The 21582-nt window shown below is 43.4% G+C and overlaps 2 protein-coding genes across 4 annotated transcripts in view; one reads left to right on the forward strand and one right to left on the reverse strand.

Moving 5' to 3' along the window:
• LOC124615385 overlaps positions 1-21582 on the forward strand; it is a 251077-nt gene that overhangs the window by 147310 nt on the left and 82185 nt on the right. The window lies entirely within an intron of this gene.
• Positions 1-21582, reverse strand: part of LOC124615386 — a 31267-nt gene that overhangs the window by 8578 nt on the left and 1107 nt on the right. The window lies entirely within an intron of this gene.

The following is a 21582-nucleotide window of genomic DNA, read 5'->3' on the forward strand; positions in this document are numbered from 1 at the left end:
ATCAAAATATCAGTGGAATAAAAAAATAAAGTAGGTGAGCTACTACTGTGTTTAGATGATCTCAAAAATAAGAATGAGATTGATATACTTTATCTGTCTGAACACCATGTAACTGTGGGGATGGAAAGTGTCGGCATCAATGTGTACAATTTAGCATCTTACACTTGCAGATCTGGCATGGATATAGGAGGAGTTGCCATTTACACAAAACAAGGGTGTATGTACAAATCTGCAGAAGTAAGCAAATTTTGTGTCGGTCAGCACTTTGACATTTGTGCATGTGAACCACAGCTTGATAACGTAGTGTTAATTTTAGCAACAGTGTACAGGTCCCCATTAGGTGATTAGGAGCTATTCATAAAAACTTTGACTCCCTACTATGCTGTCTGACAGGCAGAAAGAAGAAGTCATTAATCTGTGGGTGATTTCAATGTAAACTTTCTAAGCAATTCTGATAGGAAAAATGAACTAGAAGTGTTATTAATTCCATATAACTTAGAATCGGTGATAAATAAAAATGAACTAGAAGTGTTATTAATGCCATATAACTTAGAATCAGTGATCAATTTCCCTACACGTATAGCTCGAGACAGTAGCACTCTAATATATAATGTATTTGTGCAGCAAGAGGATGTAGAACTAACACATACTTTCCCTGTGATAAATGGATTATCAGACCGTAATGCACAACTGATTTACTTAAAAAAACTTAGCAGCTTGTTATATTTCAGAAACCATTAAGGTGTAATGCTGGTCAATTTGTTATTTAGAGAAAGTTGAAGAAATGTTAATTGAGGAGATGCATTTATCATTGGCATATGGCTCATTACAAACAACATATTTCTTGATAAATGTGTATCCCATTTTGAACACTGTTGTCCCAAAAAAATTACTAATTGTAACACCAGTTTTCCAAGAAACCTTGGATGACTACAGGTATTAAATTGTCTTCAGAGAGGAAAATAAAATTGTATGAGGCAGCAAGAATTAGTAAAGACCCAGAAGTAATTTTACACTATAAAAATTATTCTAACTTCCAGAGAAAAGGTCTCAGAAAATAAAAAAATATGTATATTACAGGTGAAATTAACAACTCCGGCAATAAAATCAAATCAGTATGGAATGTTGTTAGAAGAGAGACAGGAAAAATAACCACTGGGGTAGGTAGTATTACTATTAAAGAGAATGAGACCATCCTAACCAACAGTACACAAGTATATAATATATTTAACAATCATTTCTTAAGTGTAGGTGAAAAAATTGGTGAGAATAGTTCAAACGAAAAAGCCAAGCTGTACATGGAAGAGTCAGTTTTGAGAAATCCTAGTCAGACTAATTTTAAATCTAACAACATCTTCTGAAATAAGGAAAATCATTAAATCTTTGAAAAATAAATGTTCTGTTGGAGTAGATGACATCTCTAAAAAGATATTAAAACAATGTGGAATGGCTACGGGTGATATTCTGAGTCACATATGTAATGCATCACTAACTCAAGGTATTTTCCCAGACAGGTTAAAATATGCCATCATCAAGCCTCTCTACAAAAAAGGGGACAGCACAGATGTCAATAACTACTGGCCAGGATCCTTGCTCACAGCATTTTAAAAAATTGTCGAGAAAGTAATGTACTCGAGACTGGTTAGCCATCTCAGCAGTAATGGGATATTTAGTAAATCACAGTTTGGATTTCAAAAATGCTCGTCCACTGAGACAGCAATATACAATTTCACTGAACACATAATTGTGTCTTTAAATAGTAAAATGTCACCCATAGGAATTTTCTGTGACTCATCCAAAGTGTTTGATCATGACATTATGTTACAGAAATTACAATTCTATGGGATAAATGGAACAGTATATGAGTGGTTTAAGTCATACCTACAGAACAGGAAGCAAAAAGTCTCTTTGTATGGTTTAAGTGATTTAAGGAAGTTTTCCACCTTATTGAACTGGGGTGAAATTAGATTAGGCGTTCTATGGGGTCTGATTGTGGGTACCCTTCTGTTCATCATCTACATCCATGCTCTGCAAGCCACCTGACAAGTGTGTGGCGGAGGGTACCTCGAGTACCTCTATCGGTTCTCCATTCTATTCCAGTCTCGTATTGTTCGTGGAAAGAAGGATTGTCGGTATGCTTCTGTGTGGGCTCTAATCTCTCTGATTTTATCCTCACGGTCTCTTTGCGAGATATACGTAGGAGGGAGCAATATACTGGTTGACTCTTCGGTGAAGGTATGTTCTCGAAACTTTAACAAAAGCCTGTACCGAGCTACTGAGCGTCTCTCCTGCAGAGTCTTCCACTGGAGTTTATCTATCATCTCTGTAACGCTTTCGCGATTACTAAATGATCCTGTAACGAAGCACGCTGCTCTCCGTTGGATCTTCTCTATCTCTTCTATCAACCCTATCTGGTACGGATCCCACACTGCTGAGCAGTATTGAAGCAGTGGGCGAACAAGCATACTGTAACCTACTACTTAATTTGTTTTCGGATTGCATTTCCATTATTTATTTCTTGATATATGTGAATGACGTCCCTTCTTATTTGAAACAGGAAGCTAAACTAACTCTGTTTGCTGATGATACAAGCATCACTATTAATACAGTAAAAGAAAGTCCAGTAGAAAATGATACGAATAATGTCTTTGTGGAAAAGTTATTGATTGGTTTTCTGCAAATGGGCTTGCTCTGAACTTTGAAAAAATACAGTACATCCAATTTTCTACTGGAAGGAGTACAGTTCTTCAATAAATACAACACATCAACTGAAGTCAGTAGCCAGGGTAAAGCATACTAAGTTCTTGGGTGTCCATATACAAGGGTCACTCCAAAAGAAATGCACACTTTTTTTGTAAAAATACAGTTTTCATTCTGCATGTGTGAAAGTTTTGCAGTGTGTAGATACATCCTTCCCGCTTGTTTTCAAACTTAGTTCAATCTGTTCTCGTGAGTGGCACCATCACAGCATGTCTTCAAGATGGCTGCTACACTTGACGTTCATCAGGAGCAACATGCTGTCATAGAATTCCTGTGCTGTGAAAACAAGACAGTGGGAAACATCCACAAGAGGTTGAAAAAGGTGTATGGAGATGTTGCTGTCGATTGCAGTACAGTTAGCCGGTGGGCAAGCAGGTTACATGATGAAAGTGGGCATGGCAAGGACTCTTGTTTGTGGACATCATGCCGAGTGTAACCATCATAAATTCTGATGCATATGTGATGATACTGAAGAAACTTATAGCTCGACTGAGTCGTATTCGACCACATCGGCAGCAGCCCGATGTTTTGCTGTTGTATGACAATGCACGGCCACATGTCAGTCAAAAAACCATGGAAGCGATCACAAAACTCAGATGGACAATACTGAAACACCCGCCTTACAGTCCTGACCTGGCCCCATGTGATTATCATCTCTTTGCGAAACTGAAAGACTCCCTTCGTGGAACAAGGTTTGAAGATGATGACTCCCTTGTGAACACTGCCAAACAGTGGCTCCAACAGGTTGGTCCAGAATTTTACCATGCGGGTATACAGGCGCTGTTTCCAAGATGGCGTAAGGCAGTTGAGAGGGATGGAAATTATGTAGAGAAATGAAAATATTGTTCCTAAAGGATGTATCTACACACTGTAAAACTTTCAAACATGCAGAATAAAAGATGGATTAAAAAAAAAGTGTGCACGTCTTTTGGAGTGATCTCGTAGATGAGAATCGAAATTGGACAGTTCATATTTTGCATCTCCTAAAGCAACTAGGTTCAGTAACAACTTTTGCAATCAGAATAATTTCTAATTTTGAGGATATAGAAATAGCTAGCTAAAATATTTTTCATACTTCCGCTCTCTGACATCATATGGAATAACATTTTTGGGTAACTAAACACTTAGGCAAAAAGTAATTCACTGCTGAAAAGAAAGTGGTTAGAATAATGTGTGGGGCTCATAGTCACACATCTTGTAGGCATCTCTTAAAAGGTTAGGAATTCTTACAAAAGCCTCACGGTACATTTACTCAGTAATGAAATTTGTTCTCAACAACATGGACCACTTTGGAAACAACGGTGACATTCATGATTATAATACCAGAAGAAAGAAGGACTTACGCTATCCTCTACTTAACCTATCTTTGGCACAGAAAGAGGTAAAATATGCTGCTATAAAACTTTTCTATAAATTACCAGATGAAATAAAATGTCTGACAGAAAGCAGTAACAGTTTTAAAAATAAATTGAAGTCACATCTCCTTGACAACTCCTCCTATGCCATATATGAATTCTTGAATAGGAATAAATAAATCTGTAGGTATAACATATGCAATATATGCATTTTGTACCATTTAAGGGAATGGGATAGGTAATAAAAATTGTAAGGTTTTTTTAAAAAGAATCCCTACATTCATGTATGCATTTTTTATGCACTTGACATGTTCCTTTTTACGCACTTGACATGTTGCACTGTGAGATTGATCAGTGGAACACTAAGTGTGCTGTGGACCTGCAGTGGTAGGCTGGGAGTAGTAGTGTTGCATTTGCATTGCAGCTGTTAGTTGTGTGGTTGCCCAATTCTTATGTAAGCTGTGTGGTGAGAATGCTTACTACTGCACAGAGAGCATTTTTAGTGGAAGAGGTTTTCTGTGCGGGAGGAAACTTTACGGCACATGTGAGACAGTAATTTAGATTGGGTTTTTCCTGCTTCGAGGTGTCCATACCGTTGACACGATACGTGATTTAGTTCGCAAATTCCAGTCGGCAGGTTCAGTTTGTAATGCACCGCGATCTGGTAGCCCACAATTTTAACAGAAAGGGAACTCGGTGACATTTCAGGAATCGTGTGGCAGAATCCGACAAAATGAGCGAGGAGATTATCGTGAGTGGCTAAATTCTTTTGTATGACAGCTTGTATGGCTGTAACAAAAGGATTGGGGATGTAACTGTATAAAATTACTGCCGTGCAACAATTACATTCTACGGACTGTGCGAAACGAATACATTATTGTGAATGGTTACAGAAATTTGTGAACCACCATGGAGTTGGTGTTTTAGATATAACCTTTTCCCCTGATGAGGCTCGGTTTCACCTATTTGGCTACATTACTTCCCAAAATTCATGACTTTGTTCATCGGAACATCCACGTGTCTTTAGAGAAAAGCCGTTGCACCCAGAGAAAATTGCAGTGTGGGTTGCCAGAATGTGTGCACGAATTGTAGGGCCGCTTTTTTTGGTACTACGTTCACTTCTGATGTCTATTGTTCCCAGATAATTTTTCACTTTATTGACCTGTCGGATAAAAATTTCCAACAAGACAGTGCTACTGATCATATGGCACACCCGTCCCTGTGACTTTTACCTGAAATCTTGGGAGACAGAGTAATTTCGAAAGGTCTCTGGCTCCTACACTTACTGGACCTCTCTCTGCCTGACCGTTTCCTTTCGGATGCAGCTAAAACGTTTGTGTATCAAAACCACCCAAGACAATAGATGAACTGAAGACAGCGATAATAACCGATTACCTGCACTCAATTACATGTGAAACATTGGTAAAGGTTTTCACAAATAAATGTGAGTATGTTGAACTGTGCCTTCGAAAGGTCTGGCATTTTATGTGACTGATGTTACTGATGTGGAAAGCCCTCGATTTTAGGGGCCTTAACTTTTACAAATGGATGTACAGATCATTGCCGACACATTTCACATGGAGATGTTAGATCGCTTCACTAACTGTTTGCTAAAGTAAAGTTTGTTTCGTGTCCTTCTGAAGAAGACGGGTTTAAAGCTGTTGAAAATGTGATTAAGCTTAATTGAAAACTGCCATTTATTGCAATTGACTGGCTGCTTATTCAGCTGCTGAACATCGTACTCATTAGCAAAAGAAAGAAGAGAAAAGTATAGTCTGAACAATGCAACAAGGGAAGAGCGATGCTTAAAAATAAGTGCACGGAAACAAAGATGGAAAACTGGTACTACTGGAGAAGTTTAGCTAAAACTACCGCTCATCAGAAAAATAAAGAAAGGATAGTAACTGTTATAACTTCAAGTTGAACAAATATATTTCAAGGACGATGCGTACACTTTGGAAAATAGACGGACAAAAGTGAGCACATTTCAGCAAAGGACAAAGACGCAGGATCTTTCAAAGGAGCCAATTGCGACAACAACCGATACATTCGAGGTGAAATCCATGAAAGGAACAGGGACATACATGTTTGGTCGTCCACGACACGAAATGCCAAGAAGTGCTGTCGAAGATGTTTTTCGTAATCAGACCAGTCTTCCGCCGTCTCGTCGAGGTAGAGACGAAATCACGAATTGCATTTGTGAGAAGTATTTGCTGTTCAATGAGACCTTGCAATAGTTGCTCTAAAGTAGCCGTGGAAACATGTGGGTCAACGATGAAAAAGAAAAATTCACTACCTCTTCGCCACTTGTTATAACTTCAAGTTGAACAAATATATTTCAAGGACGACGCAATACATGTAAGTCACAGATCAAGTAATCAGACTCAGTTGTGATTTGACTGTTAACGTGTATACTCATCTTACTCCGAGTCTAGCGGCCGCTGGCTGGCTGGCTGCTTAGGTGGCGCTACTGCTGCACGGCTGGCAGACAGCGCCGCATGTGGAGGACGCGCGTAACTGTGCGGCGGCACTTTGAAAGATCGGCGAGTCACAACACTTTTCCACCCTTTGAATTTTTTGCACAGATCTCGATGGAGGTGGCCTGTAGATTGCTAACGTCCATAGGTGTTGTTTGACTGGCCATAAAGTCTCGAGGAGGAGGCTTCCCGTACAGACGGAAGTGTCCCCAATGATAACTGGTCGAGATGACAGGAGTCGTGGGGGTAAAATCTGTTGGAACCCCGTGCACCGAGCCGGCCGGGGTGGCCGAGCGGTTCTAGGCGCTACAGTCTGGAACCGCGCGACCACTACGGTCGCAGTTTCGAATCCTGCCTCGGGCACGGATGTGTGTGATGTCCTTAGGTTAGTTAGGTTTAAGTAGTTCTAAGTTCTAGGGGACTGATGACCTCAGAAGTTAAGTCCCATAGTGCTCGGAGCCATTTGAATCCGTGCACCAATCTGCCCGTTGCGGCAAGTCCGGTTGTTATAACAGGAGACATGGCTGATGTGTCCGTGTCCGTAGGAGAAGGAGGCGAGTAGAGTTGCTCTGACAGATGATGGTCATCTGGTTCCTGCATGGGCATGTCTCCTGTTGGCATCAGTTCTTGTGCTGACACCGATATGATGGTGAGAGGACTGCGTTGTGAGTAATGACAGATTCCAGGATCCCGAGCGTCAGGTAGAGCTGAAAGTGGTGTAGCGGCATCCGGAACAGGCGTTGCCGGCACACGAGGCCGAAGCTTGTCCGAATGACGCACTGCAACACCCGTGTTAGTCTGGATTTCGTACAGGTGTCGGCCACGGTGTCGTAAGATGCGGCCAGAACTCCATTTTGGCCACCTGCCGTATCCTCGTACCCGTACGAGGTCGCCGGTGGTGAACCGGCCAAGTGAAGGCACCCGTGGCCAAGAGGTGGAAGGCCGCAGAAGATGAAGTAGCGTGCGGGACTGTCGGCCGTGTAAGAGCTCAGCCGGGCTGTGGTCGCCCGTGGGGGTGAAATGGTAAGAAGCCAGAAACTGGAGAAGCGCATCATCAGCAGCAGAAGAAGTCAGGAGTTTCCTCATCTGAGCCTTAAATGTGCGGACCAGTCGTTCAGCCTCACCTTTTGACTGTGCACGGAACGGAGGGGCCGTGACATGCATGACGCCGTGACGGGCACAAAATGCCGCAAAATTGAAAGAGGCAAAATGCGGACCATTATCAGTAACAAGAGTAGAGGGAAGGCCTTCCAAAGAGATAATGCGAGCTAGAGCATTGGTGGTTGCCGCGGTGGTAGGTGACGTGCAACGGGCAATGAAAGGAAAGTTAGAGTAGGCGTCAATAACGAGAAGCCAATAAGTACCTACAAAAGGTCCCACGAAGTCAGCACGAATATGATCCCAGGGCTTCTCAGGTGAAGGCCACGGTGACAAATATGACGTTGGGGCGGCGGCCTGTGACGCACGAGGGCCGCAGGCAGTGGCCGTGTGGGCGATTTCCGAGTCGATGCTGGGCCAGTACACATGACGGTGCGCCAGAGATTTTGTGCGAGACACACCCCAGTGCCGTTGGTGAAGCATGTGCAAGACCGAAGCACGCAAATACGCAGGTACCACAACACGCGGCGAAGCATTGTCGGTGGAAAGGAGGATAACACCATCCCTAGCCGTGAGGTGGTAACGCAAAGCGTAGTAGTTCCGCAACGGATCAGAAGTCTTAGCGGATGGTGATGGGGAACCCGTCCACAACACGCTGCTCGGCAACATCCAGGTGGAAACACAAAAGTTCGTCCCTATCGAATGCCAGATCAGGACCCATGGGAAGGCGAGGCAGTGCATCAGCCATTTGCATGTTGAGCCGTCGGCCGGAAATGAATCTCATAATTGAAACGGGACAAGTAAAGAGCCCAACGCTGGAGGCTGTGTGCAGTCTTGTCGGGAAGTGACGTGGATGGATGGAACAAGGAAACAAGTGGTTTGTGATCCGTAACAAGATGAAATTTGGATCCGTAGAGAAAAACACCAAACTTATGAAGAGCATAAATAATGGCCAAAGCTTCTTTTTCAATTTGAGAATACTACTGTTGGGCATCCGTGAGCGTTTTAGATGCATAAGCAATGGGTTGTTCAGAACTGTCAGAAAAATGGTGCGCAAGGACTGCACCAACCCCGTATTGAGAGGCGTCCGTGGCAAGAACAAGATGTTGGCCAGGTCGATAAGTAGCATCTTCAATTTCTGGAAAGCCGCATCACATGACGCGGACCAGTGAAACGGCACGTTTTTATGCAACAGGCGATGCAACGGCTGAGCCACCGAAGCAACAGATGGTAAAAACCTGTGATAGTATGCAATTTTCCCCAAGAAGGCCTGCAGTTCCTTAACAGATGTAGGGCGAGGAAGGGCATCGATTGCAGCGGCAGTTTGCTGAAGCGGACAAATACCATCCCGAGAGAGTTGAAACCCCAAGTACGTGATAGATGCCTGAGAAAAATTTTTATTTCTGAAGATTACACTTAAGACCGGCAGTCTGTAAGACATGAAAAAGTGTGCGGAGGTTTTGAAGATGTTCGTCAGTGGTGGAGCCAGTGACAACAATGTCGTCCATGTAATTTATACACCCAGGGACAGGGAGCAATAATTGTTCCAAGAATTGCTGAAAGAGAGCAGGGGCGCTGGCAACCCCGAATGGCAATCATTGTTATTGATAGAGGCCGAAAGGTGTGTGAAGGACCAGAAACTGCCGGGAAGCAGTGTCGAGAGGAAGTTGATGGTAAGCTTCTGACAGGTCAAGTTTAGAAAAATACTGGCCTCCAGTAAGTTTAGTGAACAATTCTTCAGGTTGAGGCATAGGGTAAGTGTCGATAAGGCATTGAGCATTTACAGTGGCTTTGAAATTGCCACAGAGATGAATATCACCATTTGGCTTAGCAACGACAATGACGGGAGAGGACCACTCACTGGAAGTGACAGGAAGCAAGACCCCTGAAGCAGTGAGACAATCCAGCTCCCGTTTGACCTGATCACAAAGGGCCACAGGAATGGGCCGAGCCTGAAAAAACTTAGGCCGAGCAGTGGGTTTGAGCGTGATATGAGCTTCAGAATCATTTGCACGGCTTAGCCTAGGAGAAAAAAGGGACGAAAATGTCGTCGACAAGGAATCCAATTGAGCATAAGGAATAGCATCAGAGACGATATTGACGGAGACATCTATGGAGAACCCAAAAATGCGAAAGGCATCGAAACCAAAAAGATTCTCCACATTATTATGGTCAACCGCAAATATGGGAACAGTGCGAATGACACATCTGTAAGATACCTCAGCATCAAATTGTCCCAAGAGAGAAATCTTCTGTTTATTGTAAGTCCGTAATTGCCTAGTGATGACAGGTGACAGGATTGGAGAACCCAACTGAAGATACGTCTGAGAATTGATGATAGTGGCAGCAGAACCAGTACCCATCTGCATGCGAACATATCAACCAAATATTTGGACCGTAAGGAATAACTTCCCTGAAAGGGAAGAAGTACAATTGACAGACAACACAGAATCAGAATCAGCGTCATGTTCATGAACATCATGTATGTGCTTGGATTTGCATATGGATGACACATGACCCTTCTTTTTGGCATTTGTGACACACGGCCCAACGTTGTGGACAATCCTCTCGTGAATGTTTCGTAAAACACTGCGGACATGAAGGAAGTTGCCGTGGGTTTTGCTGCAGTTTCTTAGAGGTTTGTTTACAGTTAAGCCGAGGCTGCGCTCGGGAACGTACTGCGGCCACATCGGCCGGCGGGGACACGCCACACGCTTCGTCAACAGCACACCGAGGTTGTATTTCCCCGACGTCACCCCGTGCCTCTATTTGCGCTCCAGTGGCGTGAGAAATTTCAAAAGACTGAGCGATGGATAGGACTTCATCTAGAGTCGGCTTTGCCAACTGAAGGGCACGTTGCCCAACTTCTTTGTCGGGCGCCGACCGGATAATAGCATCCCGTACTGTGGAATCGATGTAGGATTCTTTGTAAACTTCAGTAACAAATTGACACTTTCGACTGAGGCTATGAAGTTCAGCAGCCCAAGCGCGATAGGATTGATTCGGTTGTTTTTCACAAATAAAAGGCAACACGAGAGGCTACCACATGCGTACGCTTTTGAAAATAGACGGACAGAAGTGAACACATTTCGGCAAAGGACAAAGATGCAGGATCTTTCAAAGGAGCCAATTGCGACAACAATCGATACATTTGAGGTGAAATCCATGAAAGGAACAGAGACTTACATGTTTGGTCGTCCACGACACGAAATGATAAGAAGTGCTGTCGAAGACGTTTTTCGTAATCAGACCAGTCTTCCGCGGTCTCGTTGTAAGGAGGAAAAGGAGGTAGAGACAACGATGAGAGATGCCCCGCCTTTGATGCCGTGCCGAAATCACAAATCGCATTTGTGAGAAGTATTTGCTGTTCAATGAGACCTTGCAATAGTTGCTCTAAAGTAGCCATGGAAACATGTGGGTCAACGACGAAAAAGAAAAATTCACTACCTCGTCGCCACTTGTTATAACTTCAAGTTGAACAAATATATTTCAAGGATGACGCAATACATGTAAGTCACAGATCAAGTAAACAAAGTAAGACACGTGTACACTTCAACAGTCAAATCACAACTGAGTCTGAGTCTAGCGGCCGCTGGCTGGCTGGCCGCTTAGGTGGCGCTGCTGCTGCACGGCTGGCAGACAGCGCCGCATGTAGAGGACGCGCGTAACTGCGTGGCAGCACTTTGAAAGATCGGCGAGTCACAACAGTAACAGTGATAAGACAATAGGGTAACAATATGAAAGGGGTGGCCTCTAAAATGAAGCTACGTAGTGTCACATAATAACCACCCTCCAGTACAAATTCACTATTCAGATTGGCTGAACAGACCATTGTGGTTGTTCCCTTAACAATGTAGAAGCCTGTATCACAGAGACTGGTCCAAAACTTTTTTCTGACTGTTAAAGAAAATGTAAAAAAGAACATTAGTATGTGTATATGTGTATTTACAAACAGTAGTAACACGAATATAGAATTTGATACAGATGTGCAAACAGTAACTGCTCAGCAAATGATCGTAAGACTTCAACTTTTGTGGTCCTGTCCTCCTCAGTTGCGCGTAATACTACGGTATATTGATAAATTTCACTTATGGACCGTCTGACAGCAACTGAATAAAACACAATTTTAGTGCCATACGCGTTTCGCCTTTATTTTCTGCAAGGCATCATCAGTGGCCTGGAATATGTACATATGTTAGCTATTTTATTTACATTTTTGTCACTGTGCCTATAGGTTATAAACAGTTCTGGTGGTTGATTTTTCCTATTAAGTAGTAATGTTTTGAACTGTACTTACAGGTTGCGTAGAGAGTTTCTTACATATTACGCTCCTGTTGCATTTTTGGTGTTGTTCTTCTTCCTATGAGCACCAATTTGCTGTTTTTCCACATTCCACAGCACTATACATTGAACGTTTGTTTTTATGCAATGTTTTGGTTTCTGTTGCCGACTGTCAAATGTTTTTGCCAAAGATCGAATATTACTGCCAAACTTATGAGTGTAACTATTGAAGTATCTGTGGTCTGTTCGTGTATGCATTTGTGTGTGCGTTTGTGTGTGTGTGTGTGTGTGTGTGTGTGAGTGTTTTTTGGTGTGGTATTAATTTAATTTAATTTTATTGTATTTATTTATTTATTTTTGTTTTTGTCCTGTGTGTTTGTGTGTGTGTTTTGGTGTGATATATACTTTTTTGTGCTGTGTGTGTGTGTGTGTGTGTCTGTCTGTATTTTGGTGTTACGTTTGTTTTTTTTTTTTTTTTTTTTTTTTTTTTTTTTTGTGGGTGGGGGGGGGGGGGGGCGGGGTCTGTGTGTGTGTGTGTGTGTGTGTGTGTGTGTGTGTGTGTGTGTGTGTGTGTGTGTATTTTGGTGTTTTTATATATATATATATATATATATAAAGTTATCATTGCCTTTATTAAGTGTAGTAGGGAGCCTGTGCTGATGTGTGTTTGTTCATTTATCACATGTTTGTTTTCTGCTATGGCTTTCTGGATATGGAAGTTTTCTTGCATTTGTATAAGATGTTTGTCATGGTTGCTTATTCTCATTATTTTCATTTCTTGTCCCATGTTTGTAGGATGATGGTTGTAGTGTTTTAAATGCTCTGCAAATGTGGAATGGTTTGTTTCATACTTCCAACATCTGATATGTTCTTTGTATCTTGTTTCAAAATTCCTGCATGTCTTGTCTATGTATACTGCATCACAACTTTGACATTCAAGTTTATATATTCCTGATTGTTGGAATTTGTCCCTCTTGGTAGCTGGCTGGCTTAGGTGTGATTGAAGGGTTTGCCCAGGCTTATATGCTATTTTGAAGCCCTGTCTCTTTAGGATGTTTGCAACTCTGTGTGTTAGTTTATGTGTGTAGGTCATGGTGTACCATCTGGTTCTTTTCTGTGTGATGTTGTCATTGTGTGTGTTTGTTGAGTGTGTTTGTAAGTTTTCAGCTTGTGAGTTCTTTTGTATTGTGGAAATGTTGTGTTTGTTTTTTATTTGTGTTTTATAATGAGAATAAGCAACCATGACAAACATCTTATACAAATGCAAGAAAACTTCCATATCCAGAAAGCCATAGCAGAAAACAAACATGTGATAAATGAACAAACACACATCAGCACAGGCTCCCTACTACACTTAATAAAGGAAATGATAACTTAAAAAAAAACCGTAACACCAAAATACAGACAGACACACACACACACACACACAGCACAAAAAAGTATATATCACACCAAAACACACACACAAACACACAGGACAAAAACAAAAATAAATAAATAAATACAATAAAATTAAATTAAATTAATACCACACCAAAAAACACTCACACACACACACAAACGCACACACAAATGCATACACGAACAGACCACAGATACTTCAATAGTTACACTCATAAGTTTGGCAGTAATATTCGATCTTTGGCAAAAACATTTGACAGTCGGCAACAGAAACCAAAACATTGCATAAAAACAAACGTTCAGTGTATAGTGCTGTGGAATGTGGAAAAACAGCAAATTGGCGCTCATAGGAAGAAGAACAACACCAAAAATGCAACAGGAGCGTAATATGTAAGAAACTCTCTACGCAACCTGTAAGTACAGTTCAAAACCTTACTACTTAATAGGAAAAACCAACCACCAGAACTGTTTATAACCTATAGGCACAGTGACAAAAATGTAAATAAAATAGCTAACATATGTACATATTCCAGGCCACTGATGATGCCTTGCAGAAAATAAAGGCGAAACGCGTATGGCACTAAAATTGTGTTTTATTCAGTTGCTGTCAGACGGTCCATAAGTGAAATTTATCAATATACCGTAGATCGTAAGACTGTAACGAAAACTGATTAGCTATGTGTTATGTTGCAAACAAAGACCAGTAGACAATTAAATAATACTCGAGACAAAAAAGAACATCAAAATTGTTCCTTAAAATGAAAGAGGGATAGTATGGATAGAAAAAGATGAAATGGGTAGATTTAAAGGTAAAGAAGAACTAAGAATAAAACAGTGCAACAACAGCTCGAAGCCGTGTGCCCACTGAGCTTGTAATACACTGATGAATGTATATTTCTCTGAAAGATTCATTTACCTCTCTGTACAAAATTGGCATATTGCAGACTTATATTGAAATTAATAGTGTTACATGTCTATACATAAATCTGTGAAATCACAAATGGATCTAATATTTGATTAATACAAGAAAATATCCGATTCTTTTTCATATGAAAAACCTCCTTTTTCCAATATTAAATTCTTCAGGAATAATATACGGTTTCAAAGAAACAATGTTGCTAAGCCCAACAACCTTCCTTTTTAATAACCAGATTCATCTTATCAAATGCGTGGGAGCATATACTGCTCAGCACACTTCATTAAACTAAAGTTATTTTCCATGGTTAATTACTTCAATAATCTATAATCCCATCATGTACTTTTATCTCAAAGATTATTTAATGCAATCAGTATCCTTCTTTTACCACAATAAGTACATTATAAACTTTGAGCTCATTCTCTGTTGCAAACATATACTTCATGTTCCAGCTGAATATAGCATACTGTGAATCACAATACAGTTCCTTAACTTTAACTTCATCATCTTCTACATCATATCATTCATATCAGCTTCCAATAAAAGAACATGTCAGTCTCACCTTAATCACCTCATTTATCAAAACACGTAGTCAACTGACAACAAAAATATTCTCCACATTGCAAAAATAAAAATAAAAAAGTTCTGATCATGATTATAACATACATATCATCCAAAACAGAGTCATTCCATACCTATCCATAGCTTTCCTCTCCTATATCTTATGACAGTTTTCAAATACTACCTATGTGGTCTGAAAAAAAAAAAAAAAAAATCTCTCCGTAGTCAACGTTCTCTTCTAATGACTGGGACAAGATAAAAGTTATAAAATAACTTCTCTGCTTAATGCATTATATACTCAATGCTAAACCCTTTTTTTGTCTGTTCAGTTTGTTGTAACAATTCTGTTAAAATGCTGACTGTAAATAGTAAAAGATCAAATCTTAAATATTGTGCTAAATGTAAGCCAAAACATGCAAAAACAGTTCCATGAAACTGAACACCAAGGAAACCTAGAAGAACATGAAATGACATTACTTTCCCAAAAGTATTTTCAACACAGATACTGTAATAATGTTCCAAGTAATCTTATATTTCATTTATAAATATTTTTCTGTTCCACAAACTGTGAAAAAGCTTAAAGGATATTTACTGACAAATTCTTAACTTTCTAACCAAATCAATAAACTGCACATTCCACTTTAATGTCAGGATAATATTGTTTTAAATAATGAAAAAGTTTATGAGTCAGAGTTTTATCACAACCCAGGCAGAGTAATATGATATAGCACAAGATAACTAACTACTTCATACAGTATGTTTCATCCTCAGTACTAATCATTCCACAACATAGTTCAAATTGTAAACAAAGAGCATAATAAGAACAAAAGCGTTAGGAAATCACAATATGACACCGATCCTACCATTTTCAAAGCCCGTAAGAGAGAAATTTGTTTATCGATCACTGTTGTTGGTCTGAAATGTAATTTTGTCAGTGGGCTTTTTCTGTTTTTTAATTAATACAAATTGTGATACTTTATTTTTGTACCCTACTGCTAATCTGTTTACATTTGTTGTCACATAGAAGCTACATAGCTTGTGAGAATCAATTGGCACAGTTTTGCTTTCATAGATTACAGCTCTTCACTCAACAGTATTCTGCTAAAAATTATGATTATTGTTGCTAGACTCAGACAAGTGTTTGTGTAAACAGCATTATTAGAGTGCTGATTTGACATATTTGTGGATATTAATGCAGTTAAGTAATGTAGGAAATACATTTATTAAACACTGAGTAACTAGACACAAAACAGCAGAAAGGAGGAGCGTTAGAGCACGTAAGAAAGCTGGCAACAGACTCCTCACAGAAAATCGTTCACAGATAAAACCCTTTTTCACTTACTAATAGTCACCACAGAGGCCCCCCACCCCCATCCCAGATGTGCGGAGCACGGTGGAGAGATTGTCCACAGTCCTGTGGCAGTGTGTAGGAGACTGGCAGCAGCAACACGTAGTATCTTAATGCCAGGTGCAGAATTGTCACGTAACGTAACATAGTGACACGTTTTCTAGTCCTTACGTGTGGAGTGGTGTGAATCTTAGGTGGCGGTGTCCGAAGTCGGAGACGTGCGCACGGGTGCGCTCGACCGGGGCAAGCGGTGAGCCTCGAGAGGGAGGCGGGACGTCATCCGCCGGCTCGGCGGGCAGGATTAGTGGTTCGCCGTACAGAATTTTTGCAAGTGATGTGTCTGGGCCCTCTTTGAGTGCCACACGTATGCCTAGAAGTATCTGGGGAAGTTCCTCAGACTAGAGTCCACCACGGCACACGAGTGCAGCCTCGGCTGTCCCGTGCCGGCACTCGACCGGGCTGTCGCTCTGCGAGTGGCGGGGTGTGGTGTGGATCTCCGACACGCAACACAGAGCACACAGCTGGTCCTACAGGTTACACTTGAAGTGGCAGCCCTGGTGTGTCATCAGGGAAAAGGGGCAGCCTAATCGGTAGACTCACACATTGACGAATGTGTGGGCAATAGAGTCGGCTGTGACGTCCTCCAGAGGAACCGCCTCAACCTACCGAGTGGCCTGATCTGTCACAGACAGTACGCATTTGAAACCCTCAGACAGAGGGAGAGAACTCACGAGATCGACGTGGACGTGCTCCGGCCTGCCGGTGAAGGACGGTGAAGGTGCGGAATCGTGCCCGCCGACCTCACTACGTCGGCACGGGGTGCACGCCCTTGCCCACGTGCAGCAGTCATTCTTGACTCCTGGCCAGATTTAACGTTCAGTTACCAGTGTGGTGGTTGCTCTTATGCCCGAGTCGGACGAGTTGTGTAAGGCACTGAAGACGTCACCTCACAGTTCGGTCGGATGACTCGTCAGACCCTGCCGCTGTCGTCACTGCGGGAAGGTGGCGCATTTTGAGAGTGAGGGAACTCGATCGGTCGGTACGTAGATGTCGGATCGATCTGTCGGCTGCCTGCCGGCGTGCCAGGTCTTCGAGGTCGGTAGGCACGGAGACGGTACTGACCTGTGAGAGATAGTCCGCCACCACTGTCTGTCTCGTGAATGTATCACGCCTCTGTGGAATTGAGGTTGGGGTGGCGAAACCGACTGGGAGGGAGATCCTGAGACAAGTTGCAAATGGCGTCAATAAGAGGTTTACGGTCCGTGAATATTGATGTGTCGACAGATGTGCCGACACAGTGTTATTTTGAGGGGGCCGATAGGCACGCTATCTAACGCAGACGGGCGTGAATTCTGGAACAAGATACGTTATGACTGCTATCAAGAAAATACGTAGCTTTGGAATATACTTAACTTTATTCACTCCTGGTGATACATCTCTCTTGACTATACAAATGAGACTCGTAAGATACATGCACTGTTACAATTGGCGCCTTGCTAGGTCGTAGCCATGGACTTAGCAGAAGGCTATTCTAACTGTCTCTCGGCAAATGAGAGGAAGGCTTCGTCCGTACGGTCGCTAGCAATGTCGTCCGTACAACTGGGGTGAGTGCTCTATCGTATATCGAGACCTGCCTTGTGGTGGCGCTAGGTCTGCGATCACACAGTGGCGACACGCGGGTCCGACATGTACTAAATGGACCGCGGCCGATTTAAGCTACCACCTAGCAAGTGTGGTGTCTGGCGGTGACACCACATTCCTCCCCCGCAAATCGGCGAACGGTCGTGTTATAAGGCTTCCGCCCGCCGTGGGGAGGACCCCATGTTGACGTATGCGATGAGGTGGGGAGCCTAACAACAGGCGAGGCTGTGCCACCCGCACCCGGCCATTCGGTCCGAGGGGAGCTAGGAAACGCCTGAAAACCTAGTCCAGGGTGCACGTCAACATGCAGTGTATGCGCCCGTAAAGAAACAGGAGGGGCCGAAGGGTCGACCTCCATTGCGTCTGGGCACCCGACGCGCGAAGACGTCATGTGGTCCAGAGGGGGCAAGAGGTCCATGGCGGAGGACAGCTGGTCACGGGAAGCGAGCGGCGGCGCGTGACCCGGGGAGGCGCGTGGCGGCTGCAGCGAAGCGTCGAATGCGGGCGGCGCCGGCGGGAGAACAGGCGGCGGCGCGTCGCCATGGGGCAAAATGGAAGGCATCGTCGGTAACACCTGGGGATGAGGCGAGCCAGTAGATGGGTCCCCAGGGCGCTGACCGGATGGCACCGTCGTTGAAAGCAGACGGGGAGTGGCAGAACCCGTGCGACGACAGAGGCGCAGCTGATTGAGATGCCGACGCACCTCACCAGAGGCCCCCAAAACCAAATAAATCGCGCGGCCGAGGCAGCGAAGAATGCGCCCTGCGAGCCAACGCCGTGAACCTCGATAGTTGCGATAAAATACAACGTCGCCTGGAGCAAAAGCAGGAGTCTGCCGCTGCACAGGAACCTGATGCGGCGGATGCAGCAAAGACATCAAGGTGCGATGAGGACGACCGTGGAGCAACTCAGCCGGCGAGCGACCATCTCGGGGGCCGAGAGCGATACGAAGACAAAAAGAGCAACAATGCGTCCTCCCGAGAATGCGACTCTTGCAACTTCAACATCTGTGACTTGAAAGTCCGGACCAATCGTTCAGCGGCACCGTTTGACTGAGGCGAAAACGGCGCGGATGTCAGATGTTGAATACCATTGGCCTGGCAGAATGACTGAAATTCTGTGGACATGAATTGTGGGCCATTGTCGGAAACAATAGTCTGCGGAAGACCTTCAATGCAAAAGATAGCAGACAACGCTTGGATGGTGGCAGAGGACGTCGTGGAAGACATCCGGACAACAAAAGGAAAATTACTGAAGGCGTCGACCAGAACCAACCATCGAGCATTCCAGAATGGACCAGCAAAATCAATGTGCAAGCGTTGCCAAGGAGAAGTGGCTTTTGGCCATGCAAAGACTTTCCGCGGAGGTGCGGATTGTTGTTCGGCACACGCCATGCAAGAAGAACACATATGCGTAATCGCAGCATCGATTCCGAACCAAGTACAGTGCTGATGAGCAAGTTGTTTCGTTCGCACTATACCCCAATGTCCGTGGTGAAGAAGCCGTAAAACAGAGGACTGTAACGAACGTGGGACCACGACTCTGGACTGATCATTATCAGAACGCAACAACAAAACACCACGTCGAACAAAAAGTCTCTCCTTGTGAGCAAAAAATCGGCGAACCAACGGATCCTCGATCCGAGACTTTGACGAAAGCCATTGCGTAGCAACAAAACGCAAAACAGTAGCAAGGACAGGGTCAGCAGCTGTGGCTGTAGCTACACGACGAAAATCAATCGGAAACGATTCGACCACTTCATCGGATTCCGCATCAATGAACATGCAAGCAAGTTCGGAAGAATCGAATGCTTTATCCTCAGCAACAGGCAAACGGGACAACGCATCGGCGTTTCCGTGCTTAGCAGTGGACCGATACAAGATATCGTAGCGGTACTGCGAGAGGAAAATAGACCAGCGAATGAATTTCTGCGCTGTACGTGGAGGTACAGGCTTGGTCGAATGAAAAAGCGATGTCAAAGGTTTGTGGTCTGTGATGATGGTAAAGTGACGACCATACAAGAAATCATGGAACTTAGTAACACCAAACACGAGAGCCAAAGCTTCTTTCTCTATCTGCGAGTAATTTCGTTGCGCAGACGAGAGCAATTTGGACGCAAAGGCAATAGGGCGATCATGGGAGCCAACTTTGTGCGCAAGCACAGCACCGATCCCGAAATCCGATGCATCTACCATCAACAAAAGGGGTTTCTGGGGATCGAAAGGCGTGAGGCAAGTATTAGAAAGCAACGCCGATTTCAACTGGCGAAAGGCGCGTTCGCATTCCATCGTCCAGACGAACGGAACACCTTTACGGCGTAAGCGATGAAGCGGAGCTGAAATGGAAGAGGCATTGCGCACATATTTATGATAATAGTTAATTTTACCCAACACACTCTGTAGCTGCTTTACATTTTGAGGGGAAGGCAATTCTTGTATGGCACGGAGGTGCTCTGGACTCGGATGTATGCCTTGGGCATTAATGACATGTCCCAGGTATGGTAAGTCACGAGCAAAAAACACACATTTGTCCTTCCTCAAGCGAAGACCATTTTGTCGCAAGACCTGAAATAATGTTCGTAGGTTCGCAAGATGATCTTCTTCTGTCTGTCCGGAGATCACTCTATCATCCAGATAGTTTGCTGCAGTAGGGACCGACGCACAAATAGTTTGTAAATATTGCTGAAACAATGCAGGGGCGGATGCACACCCGAATGGCAGTCTTTTGAATCGGTACAATCCAAGATGCGTGTTAACCACCAATACGCGCTGGGATTCGTCGTCCACCGGTATTTGCAAGTACGCATCGGCTAGGTCCAACTTTGAAAAATATTTTCCTGGGCACAGTTTAGCAAAAAGATCTTCTGGGCCCACGCAAAGTCTCAATTTTCCGGAAGGTTTTGGCAAAATTACTAAGGGTGAGGCCCAGAGAGAAGCTTGCACACGTTCAATTACACCTTGTGATTCGAGATCGTTTAACGTTCTTGCGACCTCATCACGCAATGCGTGGGGAACATTGCGCGCTCTGAAAAATTTCGGTTGCGCGTTGACTTTCAGTTCCAAATGTGCTTCATAGTTTTTAGCGCAACCTAAGCCCGGTGCAAAAATGTCTGCAAATTTGTCACATAGACGAGAAACACTGTCTGAAGGCACAGTTTGATTCACTGATAGGACCTGATTTACAATAGACATGTTAAACAACTGAAATAAGTCTAAACCAAACAAGTTCACTGCAGTAGAAGAATGAAGAACGTAAAATGACACAAGTTTCGTTTGTCCCTTGTATGTTGCAAGAAGGCTGCACTGTCCTAACACAGGAATTTTCTGTCCTGAATATGTGGTTAGCTTAACATTTGCGGAACGCAACGGAGGTTTGCCCAGTTGTTTGTACGTGTCGTGATTGAGCATTGAAACTGCAGCTCCGGTATCGAGCTGGAATGGTATGACCTTGCCATTAAAGTCCAAATCTACAAAAAGTTTATTGTCCTGCTGACGACAAGAGCGACTGTTTTGTGCAATTTGAACAGACACTTGTACAGAATCACTTGCTAATTGACGTGATTTCCGGCGACGTCGACGCACAGTTTTTGTGGGACGAACACAGTCACTATTAGAGAAAGTGTCACTGGACGAAGTGGAATTAATGACATAAATGTCCATGGGCGAAGGTCCACAAGCCTGAGTGTCCTTGGTTCCATTCCGGCGCGAAGCAAAGGGCCTGGAATGGTTGTGATCGTCTGATCTG

This window comes from Schistocerca americana, chromosome 5 (genome assembly GCF_021461395.2).
Source record: "Schistocerca americana isolate TAMUIC-IGC-003095 chromosome 5, iqSchAmer2.1, whole genome shotgun sequence".
Lineage (NCBI taxonomy): Eukaryota > Metazoa > Arthropoda > Insecta > Orthoptera > Acrididae > Schistocerca > Schistocerca americana.